Here is a 12,834-nt window from a genome sequence, read left to right on the forward strand (position 1 = left end):
AGGCTCCGTTCACATATGGGCATTTTGAACCGTGGGCAGGAGCACCACAATTCTGCCTGCAATTTCAAAATGCTCTGCTAAAATGACAAATTGCACAATGTGAATTTCAGATTCCATTCATTTTAATGGTACCTAAAAATGCAGTGCAGTTCTGCTGCGATTATTGCACCATAAATTGCAGTGCAATTGCAGCAAACCACATCACGCAAAGCTTGTCACCCAAAAAGGAGCAGCAGCTTCTTTTGGGTGACAAGCTGCATGCAGTGCAGTCCTGCCGTGATTGTCATGCCATAAATCGTGGTACAAATCTCAGCAAACCAGATCACGTGAAACTTGTCGCCCAAAAAGGAGCAGGAGCTTCTTTTGGGCGACAAGCTTCATAAAATGCGTTTTCCAACAATAACCACGGCAAAACTGCAGCACATTTTTAGGTACCATTGAAATTAATGGAATCTGAAATTTGCATTGTGCAATTTGTCATTTCAGCAGAGCGTTTTGAAATCACGGTAAGAATTGCAGAGATTCTGCCTCACGATTAAAAACACCCATATGTGAACAAAGCCTTTGAGAAAGGAAAAAAAAAAGGACACCGGTACAGCTGTTTAACATAAACACAAAGATGGGAAATACAGATTTTAAACCTGGTATGTGCCCTTTATCCCAGTTTTTACAGTTCAGGTACAGTTCAAGAATCTGTTTTTACTCTACTTACATCATGTGCTTTCCAGGAACCTCATAATATAGGGCCCTCATCTCAGAGAAAAGAAATCTAGAGGTGAGCAGTTGTAACTGATGAAACACATTAGTAAAATAGGTGCATGAATGGGACACGTATCACCTAAACACAAGACATCTGTGCTTTTCACCCCAAGGCAGTAACTGTTGTCTATCTCTTCTTTAGGGCTCATGTACACTGCAGCTGCTAAATTCACGTTCAGGAGCTGTTCTGCGTTTTTTTTTCAGCAGCCCCTGAACCAGGGGCGGACTGACCATTTGGAAACTCGGGCACTGCCCGAGGCCCCGGGGTCAGTAGGGGGCCCCATGAGATGCTCCTTGTACCTTTTTCATAGGCTTTTTTGAGTTTGGGCAAGGACACAGGGGCCCCATGATCCCCTATTGCCCGGGGGCCCCATGAGTTGTCAGTCCGCCCCTGCCCTGAACTCTCCTTTATGTTTTCCTATGTGTCCATGTACACATAGTCGTTTACAGGCAGTTGAGTTTACAGTCGTTTTTTTGAATGCACTAAACTTGCATTCAGGAGTAGATTTTACCAGCGTTTCAAACGCCAAACGCATGTAAACGCTTGCAAGCATTTATAAGCGTTTGTGTTTAGAAGCGTTTTTTAACTGTTCCATATCCAGATGCTGTCCAGAGCCTTTTTTCATCATCAGAAATGCATGCAAAGCGTTTTCCATGTATTCAAATGGACCGAGTACACCAGAGCAGTCAGTTCCAGGTTTCGCGTGAAAGGAAAAAATGGTAGAACGTGTCACATTATGCTCATGATGGGATCCATAGTGAATACAACCAGAAAAGACAGGTCATCTCAACATTCTGATCTCTCTGCTTCTGCTCTCTCTATTTCTCTCAAAATGTCTGAAATAGTTAATTATTTACTATTTTTCAGTGCATTCTGGGCATTTGGGAAGGTCTTGTGAGGTTATCTTTTAAAATGCTTCTAAACGCACATAAACACTGTATGCAGACACGCCTAAACTGATGTTTTTTAAGCTACATTTTCCAGCAGTCAGTTTCCATCATTCAGAAGAGTTTTCCAAACACCCCGTATACATGAGCCCTTATACAGGATTACACAGGTCTACAAACTAAACAGTACCTTATAACTGATGCTACGCTTTCCACTCTCTTTTGGAGAATCCTCTATATGACCAAAGCCTGAACTTTTTATATGTCTTATTGTGTATTTTGATATTACATTCTCACATTTGTGACCTAGTTTCTAAAAAGTTAAATAAAAACTTATTTGACCATATAAAAGTGACTTCACACAGTTAAATGTAGCTATGGCCACTTACAGAATCTTCACATTTGAAATCTTTGGGATTATTGGTTGATTCCTCCCTGACTGTATGCCGTGGTTCCTTCCGCTACCCTATATCACTATTTTGTCCTGTAACAATGTAGAAACTGACAAAAGGATCCTTGGCATGCAGCAGGAATCCAGAAATCCAACACACCTGGAAGTGTGTCAAATGTGAAGATACTGTTTTGCAAGAGAGCGAGAATCATAGGACAGATGAGTATAACCCATTTTTACTGCCCCCTAACCAACCCCTCCTTAAATTGCAAAGATAGTGGGGGCTGTAGCAAAACATGGCAGAGCAAACCTGCTGTCACATTTAATAAGTAGTACTGCATGCTGAATGCGACCCATTCAAATGAATGGGGTTGCGCTGCAACCACATGTGGGCTTTTAGGGATTAAACAGGCAGTAAGGAGACGGCATAATTCCTCCTGTAAAAGAAATTCACTGCAGATTGCTCTTCAGAAGGCTAACGTTAGTGTAAACAAGCCCTTAGGGAATATTTGTGGAGGATTACGAATATACACTCACCGGCCACTTTATTAGGTATTGCTAGTGCCAAGAAAATATCCCCCACACCATTACAGCACCACCACCAGCCTGAACCATTGATACAAGGCAGGATGGATCCATGCTTTAATGTTGTTTACACCAAATTCTGACACTACCACCTGAATCTCGCAGCAACCAATCTGCCATTTCTCCTCTGACCTCTGATATCAACAAGACATTTTCATCCACACAACTGCAGCTCACTGGATATTTTCTCTTTTTTGGACCATTTCCTGTAAACCCTAGAGATGGTTGTGCATGAAAATTCCAATAGATCAGCAGTTTTTTTAAATACTCAGATCAGCCCGTATGGCACTAACAACCATGCCACACTTAGTCACTAAAAATCCCCTTTCTTCCCCATTCTGATGCTCGGTTTGAACTTCAGCAAGTTGTCTTCACCACGTCTAGATGCCTAAATGCATTGATTTGCTGCCATGTGATTGTCTGATTAGCAATCTGTGTTACCAAGCAGTTTAACAAGTGTACCTAATAAAGTGTCCGGTAAGTGTACACTATGTACATACTATTATTATTATACAGTATTTATATATCGCTAAAAGGTTTGCTCAGCGCTGTACATTATAGTGGGGGACAGAACATGAGACAATACAGTAACAGAACAAAACACGAGGGGGTCAAGGGCCCTGCTCTTTCGAGCTTACAATCTAGGAGGGAGGGGGTAGTGGTACAGGAGGAAGTGGCTGTGGGGGATGGAGTGGTAGGAGGAGTGGAGGAGATCGGCTGTTAGGTGATGGCGGGGTAGGCTTCCCTGAAGAGATGGGTTTTCAGCGTGCGCCTAAAGGTGAGGAGGGTAGGTGACAGTCTGATGGATTGGGGTAGTGAGTTCCAGAGGATGGGGGAAGTCCTGGAGAAGTCCTGCAGTCAGGCATGGGAGGTGGAGACCAGGAAGCTAGAAAGTAGGAGGTTTTGTGAGGAGCGAAGATTACGGGTAGGGTGGTACATATGCTACTCGGTAGTGGGAGAATAAGACTAGGTTCACACTAATGCGGTGCGGTACATTACATGTGATTCACACAGGAACCGCACTGCATTCCTGTGCAAATCACATGCGATTTTTGTGTGGTGCGATTGGAGCCATACATTATGTATGGCTCCAATCACACCGCACCCACACCAAAAAAGTGCAGGACACTAGAATCGGATCTCATGGGTATTCACACCTATGCGATCCAATTCTGCACATCGCACCGCGTTTTGCGAACCGATTTCAGGGTGTTAACATACACACCTGCATCGGTTCGCATGAACAGGGTGCGATTCTGATGTGGTGCAGAATTCGCACAGAAAATGCTGCGAATTCCGCACCACATCAGTGTGAACCCAGCCTAAGTGATATACTTGGATAAATTACAGTTTAATTTACTAAAATCTTTTCATGTAGTATATAACTTTATATGGATGTGTTAAAAATAGAGAATGTAGGAGTTACCCATAGAATCTTCATGTTCACAAACAAAGTAATGTTCATAAACGGCATTGTTGCTTTAAATAGAAAAAAAAAATCTAGGACTTCCTGGTAAACACATGAAAAAAAGATTAGTCCAGCAATAGGGCGGTCTAAGGCGTCTGCTTCCTTCTTGTTTAAAAGTAGAAACGCAGCAAACGTCCCTTCCTCTTCTTTGAATTGTGTGAGCCTTGCAGGGGAAAAGAGAAAAATAACTTAAAAAGGAAAAAAAAAAAATGGGTAACAGAAGGCTCATACAAGCACAGAGATTCGTCCCTATGCCTGAGGCCTAACCGTGTTGGCTGCCTGCCCATATCTCATAGAAAAGAAGACTAAGCCGAGAGGTACTAAAATAACCTCCTCAGCAACAGAAATGGAATGATCTAACCAATCCTGTGAACTCAGCCAAACTCTGACACCGTATGGAAAGCAGAACAAACGTACCCTGTACCTTGGAGCCTCTTTCAACGACATATTCAAATCAGTCCACAAAAACAAACTTTGGAGGTTAGCTAGAGATTATAGGACAGATGCTAGAAGAACAAAGAATGTTTTTATCACAGCCAATTAAAATAATAGATACATGTTCTTTTTCTTTTTTTAACCCTATCCTTTGAAGGGGGACTATTACAACACACATCCAGCATGGGTAATTGTAGGTGTGAAGGTGGCCTCCATCACGGTGCCATAATCGCTCAGACTAAACATACATATAGTTTAAATACAGCTGCCTCTTATGTAGTTAATGATTTGCAATGGTTTTGACCCATGAACCTTAAACCATAATTGCTGACTGTGGCAGATTTGCAAACATCTTCTCTGGACTTATCTATATGACTGGAAGCTTTCACCTTAACCTCTTGGCGCCGGCGCCTCCCGGCCCTTTAAAAGTTTCAGAGGCCGGGTTTTAGGGTTATGTGGCTGCCGTGATTCGCTGTCACGGCGGTTACATGATTGGAAAAGGTCCCAATCGAAAGGGTAGATCGGGACCTTTCCGGGAGTCGTGGACATATGTGATGGGAGCGCACAGGACGCGCTCTCAGCACATATGTATTTTCTAATTCCACGCAAATATGCGGCCGTTCAGCGTCAAGGCCCAAACGCTGAGAGGTCACATATTTGCTTGTGATCGGTGTCAAGGGGTTAAAGCGGAGTTCCAGGTTTAGCAATTTTTGCAGAGTTATGTTGGTCCAGCTTGAACCACTGTATCTACACTGCTCAAAAAAATTAAAGGAACACTTTTTAATCAGAGTATAGCATCAAGTCAATTAAACTCCTGGGATATTGATCTGGTCAGTTAAGTAGCAGAGGGAGTTGGTAACCAGTTTTAGCTGCTTTGGTGTTGATTAAATTAACAACAGGTGCACTAGATGGGCAACAATGAGACAACCCCAAAACAGGAATGGTTTTACAGGTGGAGGCTACTGACATTTATTTCCCCTACCCATCTTTTCTGACTGTTTTCCACTAGTTTGGCATTTGGCTAGGGTCAGTGTCACAGCTGGTAGCATGAGGCGATACCTAGATCCTACAGACGTTGCAGAGGCAGTCCAACTCCTCCAGAATGGCACATCAATACGTACCTTTGCCAGAAGGTTTGCTGTGTCTCCCAGCACAGTCTCAGGGGTATGGAAGAGATTCCAAGAGACAGACAGATACCCATTGTCAGACCCTACGCTGGTGCAGTGGGTCCAGGGTTCCTCCTGGTGCACAATGCCTGGCCTCATGTGGCAAGAGTATGAAGGCAGTTCCTGGAGTATGAAGGAATTGATACCATTGAATGGGCCCCACGCTCGCTTGACCTAAGTCCAATAGAAAACCTCTGGGATATCATGTTTTGGTCCATCCAATGTGCCAAGATGCACCTCAGATTGTCCAGGAGCTTCGTGATGCCCTGGTCCATTTGTCATCTCATTAGGAGCATGCCCCGACAGTGTCAGGCATGCATACAAGCACATGGGGGCCATACAAACTACTGAGTACCATTTTGAGTTGCTGCTATGAATTTCAGCAAATTTCAGGGGCACCCTACTGACTCTGGGTCCTCGGGCAGTGCCCGAGTGCTCCAATGGTCAGTCCGTCCCTGCTCTGTGCTGTACGTGGTGATGCCAAGGCTCTGCACTGTACGTGACCACACCAAGGCTCTGAGCTGTACGTGATGACAAGGCTCTGCGCATGATGACACCGAGGCTCTGCGCTGTGCGTGAGGATGCCGAGGCTCTACGCTGTGCGTGAGGATACCGAGGTTCTGCGCGGTGCGTGAGGATGCCGTGGTTCTGCGCTGTATGTGATGACAATCAGGCTGTAAGTGATGACAAGGCTCTGCGCTGTGCGTGATGAAAACACGGCTCTGCGCTGTGCGTGATGACAAGGCTCTGCACTGTGCATGATGACGCAAAGGATCTGCGTTGTGCGTGACGATGCTAAGGCTCTGAGCTGTGCGTGATGACAACAAAGCTCTGCTCTGTGCGTGATGACAAGGCTCTGTGCAGTGCGTGATGACGCCAAGGCTCTGCGCTGTACGTGACGACGCCAAGGCTCTGAACTGTACGTGATGACAAGGCTCTGTGCTGTGCGTGATGACGCCGAGGCTCTGCGCTGTGCGTGAGGATGCCGAGGCTCTGCGCTGTGCGTGAGGATGCCGAGGCTCTGCGCTGTGCGTGAGGATGCCGAGGCTCAGCGCTGTGCGTGAGGATGCCGAGGCTCTGCGCTGTGCGTGAGGATGCCGAGGCTCTGCGCTGTGCGTGAGGATGCCGAGGCTCTGCGCTGTGCCTGAGGATGCCGAGGCTCTGAGCTGTATGTGATGACAATAAGGCTGTAAGTGATGACAAGGCTCTGCGCTATGCGTGATGACATCGAGGCTCTGCACTGTGCATGATGATGTCGAGGATCTGCACTGTACGTAATGACGCCGAGGTTCTGAGCTGTACGTGATGACAACAAGGCTCTGAGCTATGCATGATGACAACAAGGCTCTGTGCTGTGCGTGACGACGCCAAGGCTCTGCACTGTATGTGATGACGCTGAGGCTCTGTGCTGTACATGATGACGCCAAGGCTCTGCGCTGTACGTGATGACAACAAGGCTCTTCGCTGTGCATGATGATGCAAAGGCTCTGTGCTGTGCATGATGACGCAAAGGCTCTGTGCTGTGCATGATGACACCAAGGCTTAAAGGCACTGCACTGTACGTGATGACAGCGCTGGACCAGGGAGTCAGGTAAGTAATAGTGCTTCTACAACCCTCTAGACTTGAAATGACCCTATACCAGTCAGGTATATATTAACACCTTCTGTTGCTTTCAGCTGCCACCAGACCTCCAAATTCTTTTTTTTCCTCCTAAGATGGACTATGGACAATTTGCAGTGTGAAAAGAGCTGTGCACATGACTGCAACTAGCGTGCAGTGCTCATTCAAAGCAAACAGAAGTGAGGGGAAAAGAAGACGTTCAGGAGCTCACGGATCTGTTACTGAGGGTGTTACAAGGAGGCAGAAAAACCCAGTGAGAAACAATTTAATGGACAATATATTACAAGAGCAGTAGTGGATGTGTATGGGTGATTTATGGAGAATAAGGATATTGTTTGATATCATTTTAATGGGCATTTAATACTTGCAGTGTGGAGGGCGCCCCAAAGCGAGGTTTTTTTTTGGTGCCTGGAGTTGGGCTTTAAACAGGTTTTTCAGACAAATTCTGGTGAAGTATATTCTCTGTCAAATAATTTTGAGATACTACAGTACATGCTAACAAGTGATAGTAAAGTTAGGTACACTCAGATTGTAGGCTCAGCCTGCAAAATGGTGCCTCAAGTATCTATATACAAAAGATGGATTTTAATGTAAAACTAAAGGCAACAGCTATTTTTTTGGATAGACTAAGAGACGATTATAACCCTTGTCAGTTTTTTATTCCATCTGTGTCCCATTGGAGAGATTCCCCTTCACTTCCTGTCTCATAGCTAAAACAGGAAGTGAGAAGATATCCCTCCAAAGTGAGGGAATCCTGAGGTGTCACCAAACCTAGTGTCCCCATTGGAAGATTAACCCTTTATTACTGTTCTTGTGACAGCTCAAACTGTGGGATTTTCTTTCACTCTCTGTTATAATGATAAACAGGACATCTAGAGAGGGTGAATCTCCCTAACAGGGACACAGACAGCAATAAAAACCTGACAGGTGTTCTAATCCCTCTCCACTGTTCAAACCTAAAAAAGAGTTTTGCCTTTAGTTATACGGTAAGGTATGAACCTGACTCAGGAACAGATGTGCTGGTTTTTAGGAGATAATGTGACTTTTGTGCACTTGGATTCATTTTTGTCATTATGAACATATGAAAAGCCTATCACGGCAAACAGATGGCCTGCATTTCTCAGTGACCACAGGCATTCAGGCGTGTAACGCAAGGCTGATACTTCAGTTTCAGGGTATTGGTGACCTAAACAGACTCTTCTTTTTTTATACAGTGAGATCCACACACTACAGTCCTAAAGCAGACAGATCAGTTTCCTCTTGGCAAACCCCTAGCAGGCAGCAAGGACAACCTAGCAGATATAAACAATGTCGAATGGAAATGAGGCCAGGCTATGGATGTGTAACGGTACACCACCAACACTGCTTACATGCTCCAAATAAATGTGACTTTTCCCGATGGTTTACAGGAAAACAAGATATTATTTAAAGTAAGATGTAAAATACAGAAATCTAAGCAAGTGCCACATTCACCCTTTTATTGCAATGGGGGAAAAAAAAAAATCGCTAAAGCGGTATTTAGCTCCCCCGGCCCCGTTTTTTCACTTAAACAGTGAATCCGGCACTGCAATCCACATGCAGTGGGTTTTACACCACTATCTTGGTCCTCTACAGCTGACTGCCTTTAGCGGGTGAACAGCACCCCCCCCCCCCCCCGACCACTCTGTATGCGATCCCGCAGCCTCCTGGGAGATGTGCTGGAAGTGTCCCAGGGGACTGGATCAGTGACAACTCATTCTGGTCTAGGCCAGAAGGGCAGTGGGGCCAAAAAAAAAAGATAAAAGAAAGTGTTGGAACAAAGACATTCACAGCAGGATTACCAGGTATTATTCAGATGAAAACTGAAGATTTGGGAAAAACTGAACAGTACCTTTTAAATTACATTAGCATACAAAATGAATAATTATGGAAATGGTTTGTGATTTTGCTTTCATCTATTTTAATGACTAGGTGTTGAAACATGGATGGGATCATTAGGACAAAGCTGCACATTATCAGAAAAAAATCTACCTTCTCATTCAAATCATATGTAGGGAAAACTGACAGATATGTTCTTGAATGTACTGTATATACTGTATATTCTCTACATAAAATATTTCTTGCATACTTGCAGCTAAAGTTCTGCTGTTGAACACTGCGAGCAGGCACATTTTCTGGACGCCGCTCTGACTAACCCACATGGATTCAATGAGGAATGTCCAAGCCCCTATGAATGGGGTGAAACCAGAATTCAGTTTTAATTGCCAAGTCTATCTAAATCTGCAACCCTAAAGCGGGCCATACACATGTAGATTTTTAAATGACAATATTCGTAAGAAAAGTAGTACGAAGGTTCTTTAACCACTAACACTGTTCAACAGGTAAAAAGTTTTGGGCATAAAATTAGCTAATCTTACATAATTTTGGGGTGCTGAAAATGAAAATGACCCTAAAAAATGTTGATTGGCTCTAGTTTCCATGATATATTCACCCATCTAATGACGTAAGCCATTCAAAATTATGATGCAACTTCAGCTGCATATTGCGCAATTGATACTGGTGACCAATAGAAAATTGCATGTATACTGAGATGATGCAATATTAGCCTTTAATTGCATCACTTCACTGCATAAAAGCTGCAGTATCTGTATCTGATTGTAGTTCGACAGCGTCTTTACATTTCGTTTTATGCTTATATAGGCTACTCAGTAATGCCTCGAACTTGTGTGAATAAAGCAGATAATTTCTGCTATATCTGCGGTGAAATAACTTTTATCTCACAAAAAAGGAGGATAACAGGAATGATTAAGAAAGCCTACAACTTGTATTTTGGCTGCAAGATAGGAGACCAGGACAAGAGCTGGGCACCACATATATGCTGCAATTCTTGTGGGACGGCACTGGAGCAATTGCATTCTAAGTTCATTACACACTATGGGAATTTACTAAAAGTAGTACTTGCTTATATAAATATGGAGTTGTTCACAGAAAACAATACTTTTTGCTATTTTGTAGCCTGTAATTCCTGTAAGCAGTTTTCCATGGCATGCTAGTAGGCTGAAGGCCAGCTACAGCAAGTTCACAGATATAAGGCCATGTTATACAAGCAACAGTATCAGATCTGCACAAATCTCCCAATGACAGTTTATAGCTGGCTACAATGTTGCTGCTGCAGCATGCTACAGTACTTGTCAATGTAGCTACAAATCTCTGGAATGACAGTGGTAACTACATGGGATAAATGAGTAGCTACATACAACAAAGGCAATGAGATCACAATAAAGCTTCTCTGTCACTGTCTGGACATAGATAGTGAAGTCTTACAGGTGATGCATCCAATACAAACACTGGCTGTAAACTCACACGGTGGGACTGATTTACTAAAGGAATAAAGGCGGTCCACTCAAAGCCCATACACATGATAAGAAAATTGTACAAACATTTTCGTACAAGGGCCAATCGTCCGATAATCTGATCGTTCATACACAGCTTACGGAAGCCGATCGCGACAATTCAAGAAAAATTTTTTTAAAAAATTTCTCATTCGATACTAATCGTACAATTTTTGTTTCATCGGTACAGTAGTCATCCGAAAATACAATACAAATACAATACGTGACATCACTTTCGAAATTCTATTGAGAATTTAGAAATTCTATTGAGAATTTTCGTAAGTTGAGTGCAGAATAGCATGCAAACAAAATGGACGATCATTCGTCCGACATTCTCATCGTGTGTACTAGGCATAAGCTTAGTGTATAAGGAGAGGTTGTGTTCACTTCAATCACCTTATCATGTGCAAGAGAAAATGCTTTTTTTTTTTTGCTTTTTGAATTCCTTTGAACATAACTGGGTTTTCAAAGTAAATCTAGCTTCACCCTATTTATTAAGCAACATGACCACTTACTAAATGAAGTGTCTACTCCTTTAGTTTTAGATGAACTTTACTCCTACTACTTTTTTTTTTTTCATTCCCCTCTTACTTTGAGTAGTTGCATGTATGTGGCATAACTGACCAATCCCCCTGAATGCTGGAAATCATTGTAGAAGGCACTGCTACTACAGTGATAGTTAATAGCTTCCAGGTCCTCTACTGAGCTGCTGCCCTGAAGTTTAGTGAACACAGGAGGTCACTCACTTGGCACAGACACCATTCAGAGAACACTCTCTATTTTGTCAATGAATGCAAAGTGCTCTCTGGTTGGAAGAGGTGGAGATTGTTACATCAAATCCCTGCTTCTACACCTTATCCAATCAGAGAACACTTTAAATTCATTGGGAAGATTGCATTCATTGACCTTGGGACCCAGAAGCTAGATGCAATCACTGTAGCAGCTGTGCCTAGTACAGTGACATCCATCTTCCATGAGGATCAGGCAGGTATGTCACATGTATACTTACACAGGTCCAAGCTGGACTGATGTAACTAAGCGAAAATATCCATACCTGAAAAGATTTGAAAAAAATACTCACAAGCCCAGAAAATCCAGTTTTGCCTGTTGTAAACCACCACACACTAGGTCCTATACTGCCATGTTCCTTGCTCCTTGTGGATGTCATTGGGAGCAAGCTGTCTCTTCTAGATTCTTGCAATTGGCTCCTGATGACATGCTGCCGTGTTTGCACAATCTGTGGTAAATGGCCCACAAGCCTCTTGGGATGTGTGATGTAAATATCCCAGGAGAATGCAGGTAGCATGGGTATGGCATTCTCACCTAGATGAGAAATCAGGAAGTGCAAGCCAGCTGATTAAAAAAAAGTATGCAAACATTTTGTATTTGTGATTCTAGAAGGGAAAGGGGTTGGAGTAATATTATAGAAAGCTAAATAAGAGGCAGAAGGTCTGCTTTAACTGGTCAATCCCACTGTGTGAGAGGTGATATAACCCATTCTAAGAAAGTGTCACACGGGCAAGCTTTCCTTTATGGTCAAATATCATGAGCAAAAGAACACTAATATATCCTTAAGAGTATGCTGTCAGGACAACAGGAACAACAGTTACTTCAGGAAGTGGAAGATACAGATCACTCTGAGAATGGGCAGATTTATAAGATATGATTATTATGGGTGGTCTTAGCTGAACATGCAGTGCTTTTTTCTTTTATGTCTTTCAATAGATGAGGCTCAAGAAATACCCAGTCATCACTACTCTTCTACTCTCCAGCACCCTTTACACTTACACCTCTCTGCTGCCTTATATACAAATTACCACTCACTCCTCCTCAAAAACTCCCTTGGCCTCCAATCACTGTGGTTACATGATCAGAAACCCCACCACCCGGCATCTGAAACCCCTTAAGGGGTTACTCACCAACACTACAAAGCTTCTAATTCCCTTTCTGGTTATCTCTCACCTTAGCTTTGGAATCCTCTCTCCTCCTTGGCCTACCTCTACACAGGATATCCACAATTCAATCAATCATTAATACTGCTGCCAGAGCAATCATTCACTGTCCTCTACCCCTCTCTGCCAACCCCTCCACTGGCTTCTGCAAAATACTAACAATGACATACAAAGCCATCCACAACTCGCTTATATCAC

General features: G+C 43.4%; 1 protein-coding gene across 3 annotated transcripts in view; it reads right to left on the bottom strand.

Moving 5' to 3' along the window:
* Window positions 1–12,834, bottom strand: part of KLHL24 (kelch like family member 24) — a 92,103-nt gene that overhangs the window by 70,155 nt on the left and 9,114 nt on the right. The gene's annotated exons all lie outside the window — the stretch shown is intronic.

Source organism: Staurois parvus, unplaced genomic scaffold, assembly GCF_062004578.1.
Source record: "Staurois parvus isolate SC_StPar_1 unplaced genomic scaffold, SC_StPar_1.0 ptg000126l, whole genome shotgun sequence".
Classification (NCBI taxonomy): Eukaryota; Metazoa; Chordata; class Amphibia; order Anura; family Ranidae; genus Staurois; species Staurois parvus.